At 36.9% G+C, this 16,312-nt stretch overlaps 3 long non-coding RNA genes across 5 annotated transcripts; 1 reads left to right on the plus strand and 2 right to left on the minus strand.

Annotated features, from left to right (window-relative positions):
- The first annotated feature begins 4,904 nt into the window (after positions 1–4,904).
- On the plus strand, positions 4,905–6,597 carry LOC108172876 (uncharacterized). The gene is made up of 2 exons (XR_001789456.3): positions 4,905–5,178; positions 6,280–6,597. It is a non-coding gene; the product is annotated as an uncharacterized lncRNA (long non-coding RNA).
- Positions 6,598–7,416: 819 nt separating this feature from the next.
- LOC139191441 (uncharacterized) lies at positions 7,417–9,438 on the minus strand. 3 transcript variants are annotated; one of them, XR_011575498.1, is made up of 3 exons: positions 8,711–9,438; positions 8,194–8,351; positions 7,417–8,100 (listed from the first exon to the last, which is right to left on the minus strand). It is a non-coding gene; the product is annotated as an uncharacterized lncRNA (long non-coding RNA). The 3 variants fall into 3 exon arrangements; XR_011575499.1 differs by having other exon boundaries at positions 8,194–8,384; XR_011575497.1 differs by having other exon boundaries at positions 8,194–9,438.
- A 1,875-nt stretch (positions 9,439–11,313) lies between these two features.
- On the minus strand, positions 11,314–13,447 carry LOC103431369 (uncharacterized). Its single transcript, XR_528869.4, has 2 exons — positions 12,791–13,447; positions 11,314–11,819 (listed from the first exon to the last, which is right to left on the minus strand). It is a non-coding gene; the product is annotated as an uncharacterized lncRNA (long non-coding RNA).
- Between the last annotated feature and the right edge of the window lie 2,865 nt (positions 13,448–16,312).

Raw genomic sequence — 16,312 nt, forward strand, 5'->3', positions numbered from 1 at the left:
GGAACCTGGACTTTGGTTCCTCCTTCTCCCTCCACCAATGTTGTCGGCTGCAAGTGGGTTTTCCGAATCAAAAGGAAACCCGATGGTACTATTGACAGATACAAGGCCCGTCTTGTTGCCAAAGGCTTCCACCAGCAGGCCGGCTTGGATTATACAGAGACATTTAGTCTGGTTGCTAAACCGGTCACAATTCGGATTCTCCTCACTTTGGCAGCTCAATTTGATTGGTTTCTCAATCAGCTTGATGTCAGCAATGCATTTTTGCATGGTACTCTCTCTGAACAGGTGTTTATGCAACAACCACCAGGTTTTGAAGACTCTAATCATCCTCATCACATTTGCCATCTCCGCAAGTCTCTCTATGGTCTCAAACAAGCTCCTCGAGCTTGGTATGAAAAACTTCATGGTGCACTTCTCTCTTTGGGATTTACTGGTTCTCAATCCGATCACTCCTTGTTTGTCAAGACTGATCCCATGGTGTTCGTCTTAGTCTATGTTGATGACATTATTGTCACTGGCCCATCTCCTTCTGCTTGTCAACAAGTCATTACTCGGCTTAGCTCTCTGTTTCCTATCAAGGATCTCGGTCCACTTCACTATTTTCTTGGTATTGAGGTGAAACGGTCATCTAAGGGTATTTCCATCTCCCAAACCAAATATATACTGGACTTGCTTAAGAAAGCTCACATGGATGGTGCCAAACCTTGTGCTACTCCTCTGAGTACATCAAAGCTTGATCATTCTTCCCCTTTACTGGACAATGCTGCTCACTACAGATCTCTTGTCGGAGCCCTTCAATACTTAACTTGGACTCGGCCTGATCTCTCCTTTGCTGTGAATTTGGTCTGCCAATATATGCATAGTCCCCGCCATTCCCATTTTTAGGCTGTTAAATGGATCTTCAGGTATCTTAAAGGCTCTCTTGATTTAGGATTATGGTTTCCAAAATGTTCCTCTTCTCCATCCATTACTGCCTTCTCTGATGCCGATTGGGCAGGTTGTCCTCTTGACCGAAAGTCTACTGGTGGTTTCTGCATTTTTCTTGGCTCTTCTCTGATTAGTTGGAGCGCTAAAAAGCAACCTACTGTTGCTCGCTCATCCACGGAGGCTGAGTATCGGTCTCTTGCCAATACTGCTGCTGAACTCACTTGGATTTGCAAACTTCTAGTGGATCTTGCTTACCAATCTCCTTCTATTCCCCACCTGTGGTGTGATAATGTCTCTGCTCTTTCTCTGGTCAAAAATCCTTTGTTCCATGCTCGTACCAAGCATGTTGAGCTTGATTACCATTACATTCGTGAAAAGGTTTTAGCTCGCGAAGTTTCTGTTCACTATATTTGCACCCAACAACAGATTGCAGATATTTGTACCAAGGCTCTTGCTAAGGATCGGTTTCATTCTCTCCGCAACAAACTCTCCCTTCGATCTCCTCCGCTCAGTTTGAGGGGGGATATTAAGGATACTTATGTAAATGAAACTATTAGTTAATACTTAGAAATGTAATTCAATATTTGATATTTGTTAATCAGGTTAAATGTGTAATTAGTTAGTTGGAGTAGCTGATGGTGACAGTTGTAAATGAGTTGTATATATACAACTATCATGTAACTTTATTAGGTTGGTAAATGAAAAGTTATTCTTTTCTAACACTGGGCTCCCAGAATTCAATTCAATTCAAAAACACTCAATGGAACCAACTATAATAAGTGGAGACAAGACATTGAAATAGCCCTAAGACTTATGGATTTCGATTTAGCTTTATGGGAAAAGGAACCTGCCAAGCCTGCAGATGATGCACCTGCTGACAAAAAGAATGAGTATGAGACGTGGATTAAGGCAAATAGGAAGGCGTTGTTGGTGATCAAGAGGTCAATGTCTGACCTTGTTCGAGGAGCCATCACTGAGTCTGATAATGCTAAAGCATACCATGATTCCATTGAAGTCAAATTTAAGGAATCTAAGAATGGAATCCTAATGAACACCCTGAATACTACTAAGTAAATTGGTGATGATGTAAGAGAACACATCCTTTCCATGGTTGATGTGGTTGCCAAGCTTAATGCACTACACATTAAGATTGAAGATCCTTTCCTGGTTCACTTTGCCTGAAACTCCCTGCAGTACTCTTAGTTGAAGAGCTTTACATTGCTCAAAAGGAAAAGTGGGATTTAAATGAAGTAATTGCAATCTGTGCATGAGGAGCAAAACATTCGACAAGAAAGGAACAAGAAGCAAGGGGCTAGTTGAGTGCTTTTGAAATGTGAAGTTTTTGAACTACCTAAAATTGCCCTTCTCTAGTTAAGATTTTAAAGGAAAACAATTTAATTTGAAAAGGGTAAAATAGTAGTTTAACTTCCATGGTGATAATTAAAGAGTCCCCACGTTTTTGGGGTGGTTATTTTTATTAGTTTTCTTTCACATTTTAAAAATAAAAAATTTCAAAAATAATTTAAAAATACATAAGTACAAAATTATAAAATGCCAATTACACATTCGTAGTTACTTAGTACTACAATCTAGTAGTATTCTTCTTCACTTGTAAGTGAGAGATCATAGATTTTATTCTCGCCAAATATGAATTAGAACCACATTATTATAGTTAACACATTGTAAGACTTAGTCCACTTCCCACCATTTTAGTGTAAATAATATTATTATTCAAAAAAAAAAATTAGCATACTGATTTGAAGGTTAAAGAAATATCATATGTGGTTCCACTTGCATTCTAAACTTAATATGTACCGTCTTTGATGACAAATCAAATGTGATGGTGCATCACTATCAAAATTCTAATAAATCTGGACCGTAGTAACTTAATATTACGGTCTGGTGGTATTCATATTCACTTGTAAGCCAGAGGTCTGTTAAGTTCGATTCTTGCCAAATATGAATTTGAACTATATTATTATGGCTAGCACTGTGGAGAGAAAGCAAATTATGTTAATTAGTCAATTAATGGATTTATTACCTAATTAATCTATTAATGGCTAATTAGCTACATATCCCTATAAATAGCTCTCCATTCTCTCCAAAAACCACTTCCAACTCTCTTACTAAAATTCTCAAACACTTTCTCTCTAAATTCTAACTTTGGCATAAGAGGTTCTTCGGTCAAAGCCCTCCCATTCATTGTGAGCACATGAGGCTTTTGGCATTAACCAAAGATGTTAATTATTTTGTAAGTGCAATTTTGTCCAAGATCAAGGAAGAAGAAATTTGCATCCACAAGCACAGTATGAGGTCCAACTCACTCTCCACCTCATAATGTTTGCAAGGGGCTAGTTTGAACAAAAACTCGACACCAGATGGGCTAGCATACTATTTAGGATTTGTAGGTTAAAGAAATATCATGTGTGGTTGCACTTGCATTCTAAACTTAATCTGGACCGCCCTTGATGACAAATCAAATGTGATGGTGCATCACTCTCAAAATTCTATGAAATTATGTGATGGATTCAATTTGATGATAAGTAGGCCGGGGCCTCATTAGGCTTAAAATTTTGCAATTACTAAACATGTAGAGAAAAGCAACTATTTCTATATCCAATCCTATAAAATAACGAAAAAGAAATAACAGATCAGGCCCGGGGCCTAATTGGCTTAAAATTACAGAGAAATCTAATATATAGTTCTCCAACAAAATACAAGAAGTAACAAAGAGAACCAATTAAAAAATTAACAAATCAAGTACAAGTATTGATGTCGCAGATCATTAATCACTTGCATTGCAAACTTTGGAGCGTCTTGGATGACAAATCAAACGCCACGGTGCAGTCCATGGTGGAAGACTTCTTCATTATAAGCATCGATTCAACTTTTCCCGTCAACTTAGCCGTGCTGTTGAGAGTCAACACCCCGTTGCTCATTTCACTGCCAAGGTTTGTACCGCTCAATTCACTTGAACTCAAGCTCACCTCAACATTGATTTTTTTGGTGGAAAGCATTTCAGCCTTGCTCTTGGGAATAGAAACTTGCCCAACGGTCGCGCCTTGGTACAAAAACGAGACAATGCCTGCATCATACTTGTATGGACCAAAATTTGTGTTTTTGACTTTGATTTGTGTTGTGAATTTAGTGTTGAATGAAAGTGTTGCTGGGACAGAGTTGAGGCCAGAGGCGGCACTAAGGGGGAGCGAAAGATGCAATTGCATAGGGCTTCCAAAATTTTTTGGTATCTTATATTTATATGTAATAATGTTATATATTAAAAAAATACTTTTATTAGCACTTTAAAATCTTATAGTGCACTTTTATAAGTGTAATTGTTTTTTCTTTCTAAATATAAAAATTTGGAACGCACAATGAGATATTAGGAGTGTTAATAACAACATCTTAAAAAACGATTTTCTTTTCAATTTTATTAATTATAGAATAATGCTATATATTCAAGTAAAACTCTAAAGTTAGAGTTTTTGAAGTTTTTTTTTCTTTATTTGGTTGCTTAAGATTGAACTGTTTTTTATTATTCAGTGAAGATTATGTTTATAACTCTTTTTACTTATTTAATGATACTTGTAAACTTACAATCAGTGAGTCCTAAAGGTTGTTTTGATTGAAGTTATTATTTTCTAGTACCAATATATTATCATACTTTAAAAAAATATATATCTTAAAAAGGGGCCATTTTATAAATTTCACACAGGGCCCCGAAATCTCAAAGACAGCCCTGGTTGATGCCTTGCACATTGATGTTGCCTAGCTAGACCTTTAGGGTTTTAACTTGGGGCTCTTAGAGATTAGTCCTTATCAAAGATAATTTTTAGAATATAACCTAAGAGGTTTTCAGTATTTAAAAAAACTCCTTTATTTCAATGCACCATGACATGTCACCTATACAACTACCAAAGTCTTTACCACTATTTACATGCCTGCCATCTCAAATGTTAGAACTACCTCTTGTTCTCAAATTCTTAACCATCAACATTAGAGAGAGATTTAGAGAGAGAGAGAGGGGGGAGTCCCTTTTTATCCGGTATGGAAATCACGACATTAAAAGCAGCTTGAATTGCACCTGTAATCAATGAAAATTTTCAAATTTTCAAACATGTTGTTTACTCTCGCAAAACAGTATTTCAGTTGTTGTAACCGTTTGGACCCTTGCTCCACAAAAATCTATTTGAAGCTACGATTGTTCGGCTTCCTCGATTTGTTGACTTCGTCAGAACCCACGAATCACTTGTAAGATACTATGTGTGCTTTTCTTTTGTCGTAATCATAAGCTATATGGTGTGGAAAATGTGTTTAGCTGTCATAATCAACACACCAGTTGATACTTGTATAACTTGTTGGTATGGTGTGCATGTATTGGTCCGATAAGTTTCATTGTTTTAGCAAGAATTGATTTTTACAATGCATACCATGTGTTTGTTGAAAGGCTTCTGTGGAGATTTTGTATTTGTAGGTTCTTGTCAATTAGGTCCCCTCCATTCGGTATGGTTAGTTAGGTCATCTCCATTCGGTACGGTCAGTTAGGTACACTATATCGTTTCGTTACGGTCATTTTCTCTACATACAATTAGTTCCTTTCGTTTATCCTTGGACTCATTTTTAATTTATTGAGTGCAGGACTATTAAAAAAAATGAAAGCATTTGAGACAGCGTAAAGATAAATGAGATTGAAACATTGCAAAATTGCAAGTAGAATAGGATGTGAAGCAGGGGGATGAAAGCTCATTGAAAAATAGTGTATTGTGCATCTTAGTTGGGAAGGGAATGAGGATATGGCCTAAAATCATTGCTGGCTGCGCAATGCCATCCTATATTTTTGTACGGTCTTTTAGGTTTGGAATGGTCAGTTAGGTACATTGCGTATGTTTAGGTCTCCTCCATTCAGTACAGTCTATTAGGTCCCCTCCATTCAGTACGGTCAATTAGGTCCCCTTCATTCTGTACGTTCATTTAGGTATGTTGCGTACGTTTAGGTCCAATTGATTTGGTATGATCAATTAGGTTGTGAATTCAATTACTTACGTTATGATGTTTAGGTCTGTTTGATTTGGTAAGCTCAATTTGGGCACACTTTCAAATAATTATGTTTATAGTGTAGGTCCGAACAATTCAATATGAAAAAAGTTGGCACTGTTTGTACTAATTAGGTTTGAATCCACCTGAGGACTTATTTAATCCATTTTGTTGTAATACTTGATGCATTTCAATCATTGTGTAAACCATGATACTTTTCCATATTGTATGAATCCGCAGGTTATAGGAATATGGCACGAAAGAGGAGGAGTGAATATTCATTCCTACAATACAGGTCTAACATGGGGATTTTTGCAGGAGCCTACCAAAAATTTCAAAATCATGTCAAAACTATCCACCTAGAGCTTATGGAAAGGACACCATTTTGGGGTTTGTTCAAGATATATAGAGAAGGCATTGCGACAGATGATGCATGGAAGAACGACTACGATGTTATTGATATACTACAGACATATAATAAGGATCTTAAATGTTTTGTACCTACGTGATGCTTAATGTTTTGATCACTTAGTATTTTGTTGTGTGACACAAAGGCTATCGAGCCCATTTCTTTTGCTGCTGCATGATGTCAAAAACAATGAATTGGGTATCGAACTTGATGTTGTGTGCTTCATATTTTCATAGTTTGCTATTTTAGAATTTTTGCAACTGCATGATGCATATGTTATTGTACCTTCTTATTTTTCATGGTTTGCTTCCTTTTTTTTTTGTCATTTCGGATGTAAAATTAAGCAAAATTTTATTTGTTTATTATTTTAAAAAAAATGAAATGAAAAAGAAAATTGTTTTAATTAGCTGAAATCAAGGGATTTCTTAACCATTGATTACAGTGATACAGTGGAAATGACAAATCTCTAATAATCATGGTGTTATGAGACAAATTAACCATTGTAATCTGCAAAAAACAAGGGATTTCATTAACCATTACAATCAGCCAAATTGTGGGCACAATTAAATAGCCATTTGGTGTTTCATAAAGGAAATTCATAACCATTGTAATAAAAAACATATCGTACTCATTATTGACATTCCAAAATTAATCAACCTTGACCATTGAAATTCACCAACTTAATCATTCGTGAGCCATATACACTGAACCTATCTGACTGTACCTAAACTTTCAAGGGCAACATGGATTGGTGTTGTCATGGATGATACCAAATTAACCATTGTTGCAAGTAGAGAACTTATGTTTGCTTGTATCTCTAAGCTTGACAATGATTTTTACAATAATGGGTTGCCAAGAAATTACAGAAAAGAAAATTAATATTTTCATTCGTACGATTTAGTATCAACACTTGTGTAGGTGCAGTTGAATAGGTTCGGAAAAACTAAAACGAGACACCATTTCATTTAAAAGTAAATCTTTATTCTAAACTCTTTATTAATAACCAAATGGAAATATAGTTCTGGGAGTAATAAAACTAAAATCGCTGAAACAAACATAGTTCTATTGCAAACGATAAATTGAAAAGATAAGCTCTTAAATTTGGGCTTAACATGTGAGAGAATTATGCCACCCGATTCGATGACACCTCCCACATGTTATTGGCCTTGATTGTTCACCAATTGATTTCATCATCTTAAGCTTTGGCCTCCCATATTGTTTTTTGGTCAATGGTGGTTCCACAACAATTTCTTCATGTCCATCAATATCAGGCCTATCAATGTTCGGAATTGGATATATTGGGAAGGAGTAAGAAGACTTGTAGTATTCAACGGTGAAGAAATCTTCAACATAGTCATTAGGATTTCCATCATCATTGATATTCGCAGCCACTGCATGCTTATAGGAAACCCTTTGATTTGCCATTGATAACATGAATAGAAACGATTTTGCAAATCCACCATCACTGAAATGTCATTGTGTACCTCAAAACAGATAGACTTAACCTACTAATTTCCCAATGCCTGCCAACTTCCAAAACTTGATTAAAGCGCTCCTCCATCTCAGGGCATAGAAATGTATTCCAATTGTGTGTTGCTCGGAACCATTCTTTATTCATTTCCATCATCTTCACTCTAATACAATCAACCAATTGATAAATTGGTAAAGATCGTTCTTCACATATCCAAGAATTAAAAGATTCTGCAACATTGGACCACATTTCTCCGTACCTATATAAGGGAATGGTGATTAATGTATGAACCTCATTTCACAACCAAAGATGAAAGAGAAAAATAAAAACCGAAAAATGCACATACTGGCACCTTCAAAAGATGCATTGGACCAATTTTCTTTTAGAAGACTATCCAAGAAAGTTCTCATTATGGATCCATCTTCATCCTTTAGAACCCTTAGGTGCACATCAAAGGCTTCTGGGGTAGGTGCATAAGCACACTTGCAAAACAAATGCACAATATAGTCCCTGAAAATTTTGCCACAACCAGTAGGATATTTACTGAAGGGACATACAGAGAAGGGATTGTGCACAGTTTAGTAAAACTGATGTTATGATATACTAGAGAATTTGGTACAAATTGCCATCAAAATTCTCACTAATGCACATATTAGTAAAACTATGCCACCAAGTTCGCATGTGCGGGATCATTTAAAAAAGAATTCACTTGAGCATTTCATCATACACAAAATATGCATTGTGTATTAATCATATGAACCCCAACACAAATTTCGTCAAAGTTAATCCATGCTTCAACTATTTGAAAAAAGTTAAATTGAAAATTTGAGAGAAATAAAGAACAACATTTTACAATTTACAGAAATTACCTGAACTGGTCGGAATTGGTGCTAAAAACCTGAACAAAAAATAGTCTAGTATGCACGAATCACCAGTGAATAACACAACAACTGCTTCACTTTGATTTTAGACCCAAGAGTTTATATAAGAAAATTCTACTATGAATTGATAATGAGACAATCCAACCAATAACGAGAAACTGATTTTTGGGATCAATATATAGAAAGGAAGCGTGAACATCATCATCAGTAGAGAAAAAAGGGAAAAGCTTCATTGACGCCGAAGATGGAGAGATGAATCGTAATCGATGCAGACAGACATGAGGAATCCATAACTACAAAACGTTTAAACATATATTTGTACCTAAGGGAAATATAGGTAAATTAAAAATATAATAAATTGCTAGAAAAATAATTAAATATGACATGGACTATATAATCTGATGTGAACATGAGTTAAAGGACTATTTTTAGTTTTTAATCTTCAATACTGTATTAATCTTATTTAGGGATTAAAATTAAGTTTTCGAGACCTATGGCGGTTATAACCATCATCTGAAACACGATGAAAATGTCAATATAAATGGCCAATTTAGTTCTCTTTTTGCGTTTCAGCTCATCATTGGATTCCAAAGACTCTGCATCGCTTCTTGTGTAACCATTTGCTGGTGCCAAAGGATAAACCTATTGGTTCTTCTCAGCCATGTTCTTCTCTTTGTGATAAAAGTGAAAAGAAAATTCTCTTAATTTGTCATGTATTATTGCAACGATGACTTTTTGTGAAGCAAATCACCTAACGATAGGTGAAGGGATATATATATATATATATATATATATATATATATATATCTACTAATTAATAAAATCTTATTTGTCAACCAAAAAAAGGTATAAAGACAATTAGTATTCTATCACACAAAAAAAATGATGGGCAATAATGTAATTTCACATGTCCAGATTTTACTGTTTTTTATTGAAGCCTCACCTACATGTGATGTTAAAATACCTCTAATATTAGAAAAAAAAAAACCAAAAACAAAAACCTTCAACTCTCCCTACGTTCTCTCTCTCTCCCTCTCACCTTCTCATCTTCTAAAAAAATGTGTTCATACACACAAGTATGTAGGCAAATGCTAGTATTCTATTAAGAGAAGAGGACTTGTCAACTTTTTTTCCCCTTTTTTCCAATTTTGCCCTCACTTTTGAACACACAATATTGACATGAGGAAGGCAAAATAGTAAATTTGTACCTTTTGACAAAATGACAATCATATCCATATTTTTCCTATTTTACCTTTTTTTTTTTTTAGAAAATAACAATCATATAATTAAGAGAAATTGTTCACACACACAAAGTGTGTGCTTTCTACTAGTATATATTAAGGTACTTTACTGTTTATAAACTTTGATTTTATTCTTTAGTGTCCCACATGATAATTGACACACCCCGTCTCGAAGGAGGGCATGTTGGCCGTCACGTGAGAGTGACGTAACCATTTACACAGTTTGGAGGCTTTAAATATACAATTACTAAGATGTAACACCCGAGGGTGAGTCCTACTTTTGTGAATTCTGTTAGAACACCGTTGGATTCCTCATGGCCACCAAAGCTCATAATGTCCAACACACCTTGATTCTAGGATCGGGGTGTGTCAATAATAATATTCTCTTATGGTGCATAATATCTCCTTTGTAAATTTCTTCAAGTGAATAATATTCCCTTATGGTGCATGATCTCTTGCTATAAATTTTCTAGTGGTGATTTAATTTGAGGCATGCTCAGATTTGAGTTCCCCATCACTACCTTTCTAATTTTCTTCCATGCCAAGTCTACTAATGATATTCTTTCTCTAATCTCTTTTTTTTTTTTTAAATTTTTTTATTGCATTACAGATTTGAAGCACTTTGTTGCAGTGTACTCTTGTGTTTTTTTTTTTTTTTGCCTACTAAGTCAAATCAAGACTATTAATTGTTTTCTAATATGCATCTAAATTGTTTGAGACCAAGTTCAATTTCACAAATCCTCAATATTGTTCCATATGGTATTGTTTGGTACGCAGACGGGACAGGACGGGATAGGAATAGAGGTTCCGTGTTATGTTTGGTACGCACAGGACGAAACATGATGGTTATTCAATTTTGTGTTTGGTACGTGCTGGATGGAACAGAACCAAAAGATTAAATGACTAACTCATCCCTGTTTTGTCTGTTGTTTGGTACAATGTTTATGCGTGGGACGAGATGGGACAAAGGTTTTTTTTTCTTTTTGAACTTGTTCATATTTTGAATACATATATGCTTATCTATGATATATTTTGATATATTTTTTACACTAGCACATGGCTAAAGATATGTTATGCCATGAATTCTATCTTTTATAACAATACGATGCTTAGCTTCAATATGGTTGAAGCTTATCGGTTCAATGATGTGAAGAGGCAACATTCAAACAATATGATAGTATTAGTGTAAAATTATGAGTCTCTATTTTACGGAAGTAGGCTTTCCATACATGTCTACATCTCAGTAGTCTTCAAACAATAAAAAACAATTACAACAATCATTTCAGCAAAATGTCATCAAACTGTCATCAAACAATGAATTGGTAAACTACTAGAATAAGAATGGAAACATATCTATCAAAGGTTATTCGCTTTAACTTATGCCATTATCCATTATGACTGTTATAAAACAAAAACTAAATCCAATAGCTGTTAATTATACATCAGTAAGATCTAAACCAATAATTATGTTGCAATCTTAGCTAACAAATGTCCCACTCAATCAGCAGACATTGAAATTAAACTCCACGGTGTGATCCTGCTTCATTTATGTGTCAAACCCTGAACATGAAATCTCGAAAACTCGAAAAAGTGAGCCAAAAAGCTCTTACCCAGCTAAGATCAAGCAAAAATGGAAAGAACCCAGGTCCTCAAATCCTACAAGGACTCAGCCACATTTGCCCCCCTTCCCCTGATCCTTATCACAAGCCCACAAGACCAAATCTCTCATGCACTCCAATTCCGATTGCAATCCTCCCAAAACCTCACTCACTGAACAACAATACCAACAAGGCAGCCGTATACAAGCACAGAAGGTAAAAGCAATGCAATTCACCACCTCGTAACCATCCTTCTCCCTGTAAAATTATAAGAGGGAATTCCGATACAAGAATCAGCATGCTAACTTGTAGGCATGAAAGTTAACAAATTCAGTTATCTACACCAATATATAGATAACAGATAGATTAACATATATCATAAGCTTCACTGTTATCCAAATTATATGTACACCAAGCAATCCCTCATTTGTATATATCATACAAAGTGAATTCCAATTCCATGTCGTCATTTTTACTCCAGCCCTTCTTTGGCCAAATTCTCCAACTCATATATATAAATAGACAGTATATAGATTAGTCTTTGATAAGCCACAAGCTCGCAACCACAGAAAGACCAGTCTATACCACTCCTTTTTCTTACATTCTTCTTCCTCCTCTTCTCCTTATTTTCTTCCATCTTTCATTTTCTCTACCCCTCCTAACAGACCCAAAAAATCCACAACCATGGCTGCCACTCTCTCTTCCCTCACATTGGGCACTCCATGATATTCCGCCATGCTTGCAGCCGCCGCCTCCTCTCTCCAATGTTTTAAACTCCCAAACAAATTGAACAAAATTAAACAATAGCCCATGTTCTGATAAAAAAAACAAAATTAAAAAAAAAAAAAAAACGACAACAACAACAAGAGCCCATGTGTATGATAGTAAATTCATATCATCTAAGCACCATCAGTGATCAGTAAGAATTTAAGAAATCTCAAATTGGAACTACAGCAGCATCCAAATATCACCAGTGGGGTCTTACATTTGTTTGCTCCTTTCTTCATTTCTAATTCAGAAATCTCAAATTGGCATGTTAAATCTATGCACTCGCACTCCCAGTTGCACAAATCTTAACAAAACCCAGTAATTAACACAACCTAATAATTAACAAATTAGCAACAAAAGATAAAAAAGAAAACCCTAATTAATTAAAACCCAGAAAACTTTCAACCGAAACGCAAAACAATGAAAAAAAATTGAGATTCATCAAGCCATCAATCGCATACCTGGGTCAATCTGCAGCACAACAGTAGTGGCTTCGTGCTACTGCGTGTTGGCTGGGTGCAGCCGACACCTACGGGAGAGGATGAGGAGGAAGCCCACGGGAAGAGAAAGGCAGCGGCAGAATGAATGCAGGAAGAAGGAGACGGAGAGGTTGAGACATGAGGAAAGAGACAATGGGAGAGGGGCAATTTTGTCTAAAAATGTTATAATTTTGTGTTTGTAAACACGGAAATTCCTGCGATGAACGAGACAAGAAACACGTGTACAAAATAATATTTGTATTGATGATTTAGGGGTTACAATCTCTTCTACAAATTTAGCCTCTGATTCTATCTTTGTAATGGGTGGATTTGATGTTGTTGATCCAAAGGGCCGTTGGGGCTTGATCTTGGGATAAACAGTTGTGCGGATTTGTTGACGTCGTTGATCCAAAGGGCCGTCGGGGCTTGATCTAGGGATGAACGAATGATGAATGATGAACGCTTTCTTCAAGGGCTGTGGGGGGTGGCTTGATCTTGAATTAGTGGAAGTTCTTCAAGGACCATTGGGGCTTGCTTTTGAATGAGGATTTGATGAAGAATGAAGAGAGCTTTCTTGATCATTCGGGGTTTGCTTGAGAGTTTTGGAGTTTCAAAGCTTCAAGGTTGTGGTGTGAGGTGAATTGGTTATGAATTCGTGTGCTAAAATGAATGCCTTGGCCTCCTATTTATAGAATTCCAAAACTTGATTTTTTTGGATTTAAATAATCAGATGAAATAAATCATTTCTGCCAGGTGTTGACACGTGTCCTGTTTGATGACTTTTCTGATTTATTTTGATTTTTCGTTTAGTCACATGCTATGTATAAAATTTATGTGACACATAAACATTGAAATTTTAATTATTGATCAACATTTATTTTACCGAAATTTCGATGTCTACAAATGCCCCCACTTCAAGGCGCGTCGTATACATGTGCTTGTCACGTGTAGAAGATGCGTTTTGAAGTCCCTTACTGTAGATGTTGATCCAAGGGCTGTTGAGGCTTGATCTTGAACTAGGTTGGTGATTTCTTCAAGGGTCGTTGGGGCTTGATCTTGAACTTTGTTTGAAATTTCTTCAAAGGCCGTTGAGGCTTGATCTTGGATGTTGAAATTGGACCACAAGGAGCTTCATGTGGTAGATGATCTTTTGCTTTGGTAGTGGGTGAATCGGCACGTATTTTATTGCGCTTGTTGACTTTCCACAGCTTTGATCTTGAATTGGTTCGGAGGATTTTCTGGTTTCCTCCAATTGTTGACTTTCCACAGGCTTATTCTTGAACTGGGTTGGAGGATTTTCTGGTTTCCTCCAATTGTTGACTTTCCATAGCTTATTCTTGAGCTGGGCTGGAGGGTTTTCTGGTTTCCTCCAAGGGACTTTCCACAGACTTAATCTTGAACTGGATTTGATTCAAGGGTGGTGGACACTTGATCTTGAATCGGACTTGTAATTTCTTTAAGGGCTGTCGAGGCTTGATCTCGAACTTAAACATGACCACGAGCAATTTCAGGACATGCATGCTTTGAAAGATCAAGGAAGTTCGTAGCATTTTCATATGAACCCTGAGCAGTTTGGTCAACGATATGATCTTCAAGAGTGATGGGCGCTTCTTCTAGTTGGTGACTTAATCTTTAAGGATTTGATTCAAGGGTGGTAAATCGGCATGTGCAGCTCACAACGCCTAGCGGGCCGACCCAAGAATTTGAGGGTCGAAACAGGTCCACCAAACCCAGAGTGATTGCAACCCTAATGATATGAGATACTTTTGATTTTGAAGAAGTAGCGGATGAATCGGCAAGTGTTTTGTTGTGCTTGTCTCAACATGCTTCAATGTATCATTTTCCTTTGCCTTATCTGTTCTTCAGGCAGATGTGGTATTTTCTCTAGAAGCATAAGATGTTGAAACAATGGGTACTTCGAGAGCAGTGCTAGGTAAGCAATCAGGGAAGGGTTCCAAGCAGTTGGTTCCAGATCGGAAGATTGATACCAAGTGTTGTCTGTTTGCTTTCTTTCTCCTTGTCCCGCAGGTAAAAACAAGGACAAAGAAAAGAATAGGGAGAAAGCATGATATGAAATACTTTTGCTTTCGAAGAAGTGGTGGCGATTTGACAGCATTGCACAACGAGGCTTTGTTCTTCGACGATGATGCCGCCAATATGTTTGTTGAAACTTCTCGAGCTTTGGATTCAACTCAGACTCCTTCTACTGGGTTGGTTGATTGTACAAGGAAAGGGAGACTTGATCTTGAAGGAAATCAGCACGATGTCTCCACATGCTTCAAGGTATCATTTTCACTTGCCTTATCTGTTCTCCGGGCAAATATGGCATCTTCTTCGGAAGTACATCAGCAACTGAAGACGAGTACTCAAAAGCAAAGCTAGGTAAGAAACCAGGCAAAGGTTCCAGGTAGTCGGTTCCTTGCCCGGAGTTTGAGTGGAGGTTTCGACATATTGCTTTCTTTATCCTTGTCTTTGCAGGTAAGAACAAGGACAAAGGAAAGGACAGGGATAAAGCATGATATGAGATACTCTTGCTTTCTACCCTGGTGATATGAGATACTTTTTCTTTGGTGTCATTTGTTTGCAGAGGTATTCTAGGAGAGGAAGAAAATTGGGTATTTCGAGAGGCTCTGCTGAGAGTGTACTCTTAGAAATGAGGAAGGGTTTGGCATTTTTGCAGGTCTGCCTTGCTATGGACGGTGAAGGTGGACAATTATAGGAAGTTCTTTAATACCTGTAAAGGTACTATTCTTTCACTCGTGTTGGCAACCATTGAGTGATTGATCAGTATGGCTTCACATGCTTTCTTCTTCATAAAAAATCTTCAACAAATTGCCCGTAATTTCCGCAAAGCTGAGTGTGCATGTGACAGGTGCTGACAAGGCTGAAAAAGACTGGCGCCTCTTCGATATCTGAGATTGGCGCTTCGACAAATTATCCGTGATTTTCGCAAAGTTGAGTGTGCATGTGACAGGTGATGACACGTCTGAAAAAAGCAAGTGCCTTTTCAATTTTTGAGATCGGCCCATGGTTTCTGAGCAGCCCAGCTTTTGAGAAAGCAGACGTCTCTTCGATCTCTAAGCTTGCCTCTTCGATTTCTGAACTCGCCTCTTCAATTTCTGAAGCTCCGTCGAGTGCTGATTTTTAAAGACAGGCACGCATCACATTCCAATGCACACTTGAATTTTCCGCCTGTAGAAGCTCCCTACTTGCACTTCTAAGAACTTGATTTGTCCGACCTCTTCTTTTTCTTCACACCTTCGAAAATGTCTTGCCCTTCTGACCGTCGTCTTAACTTGAATGTCGGGGAAGATAGTGACATATCTTTTTCAAACAACATTTGGCAGCCATCCTTCGTATCTCCCAATGGTCCTCTTACAGTTGGGGATTCTATGATGATGAACGATACAACCGCTTCGGTGGTGGCTAGAAATCTTCTCACTCCTAGAAACACTAGGATACTTTCCAGACGGTCCGACGAGCTGATTGTTCAGGACTCTCTGG

The sequence above is a fragment of the Malus domestica genome, chromosome 14 (genome assembly GCF_042453785.1).
Source record: "Malus domestica chromosome 14, GDT2T_hap1".
Lineage (NCBI taxonomy): Eukaryota > Viridiplantae > Streptophyta > Magnoliopsida > Rosales > Rosaceae > Malus > Malus domestica.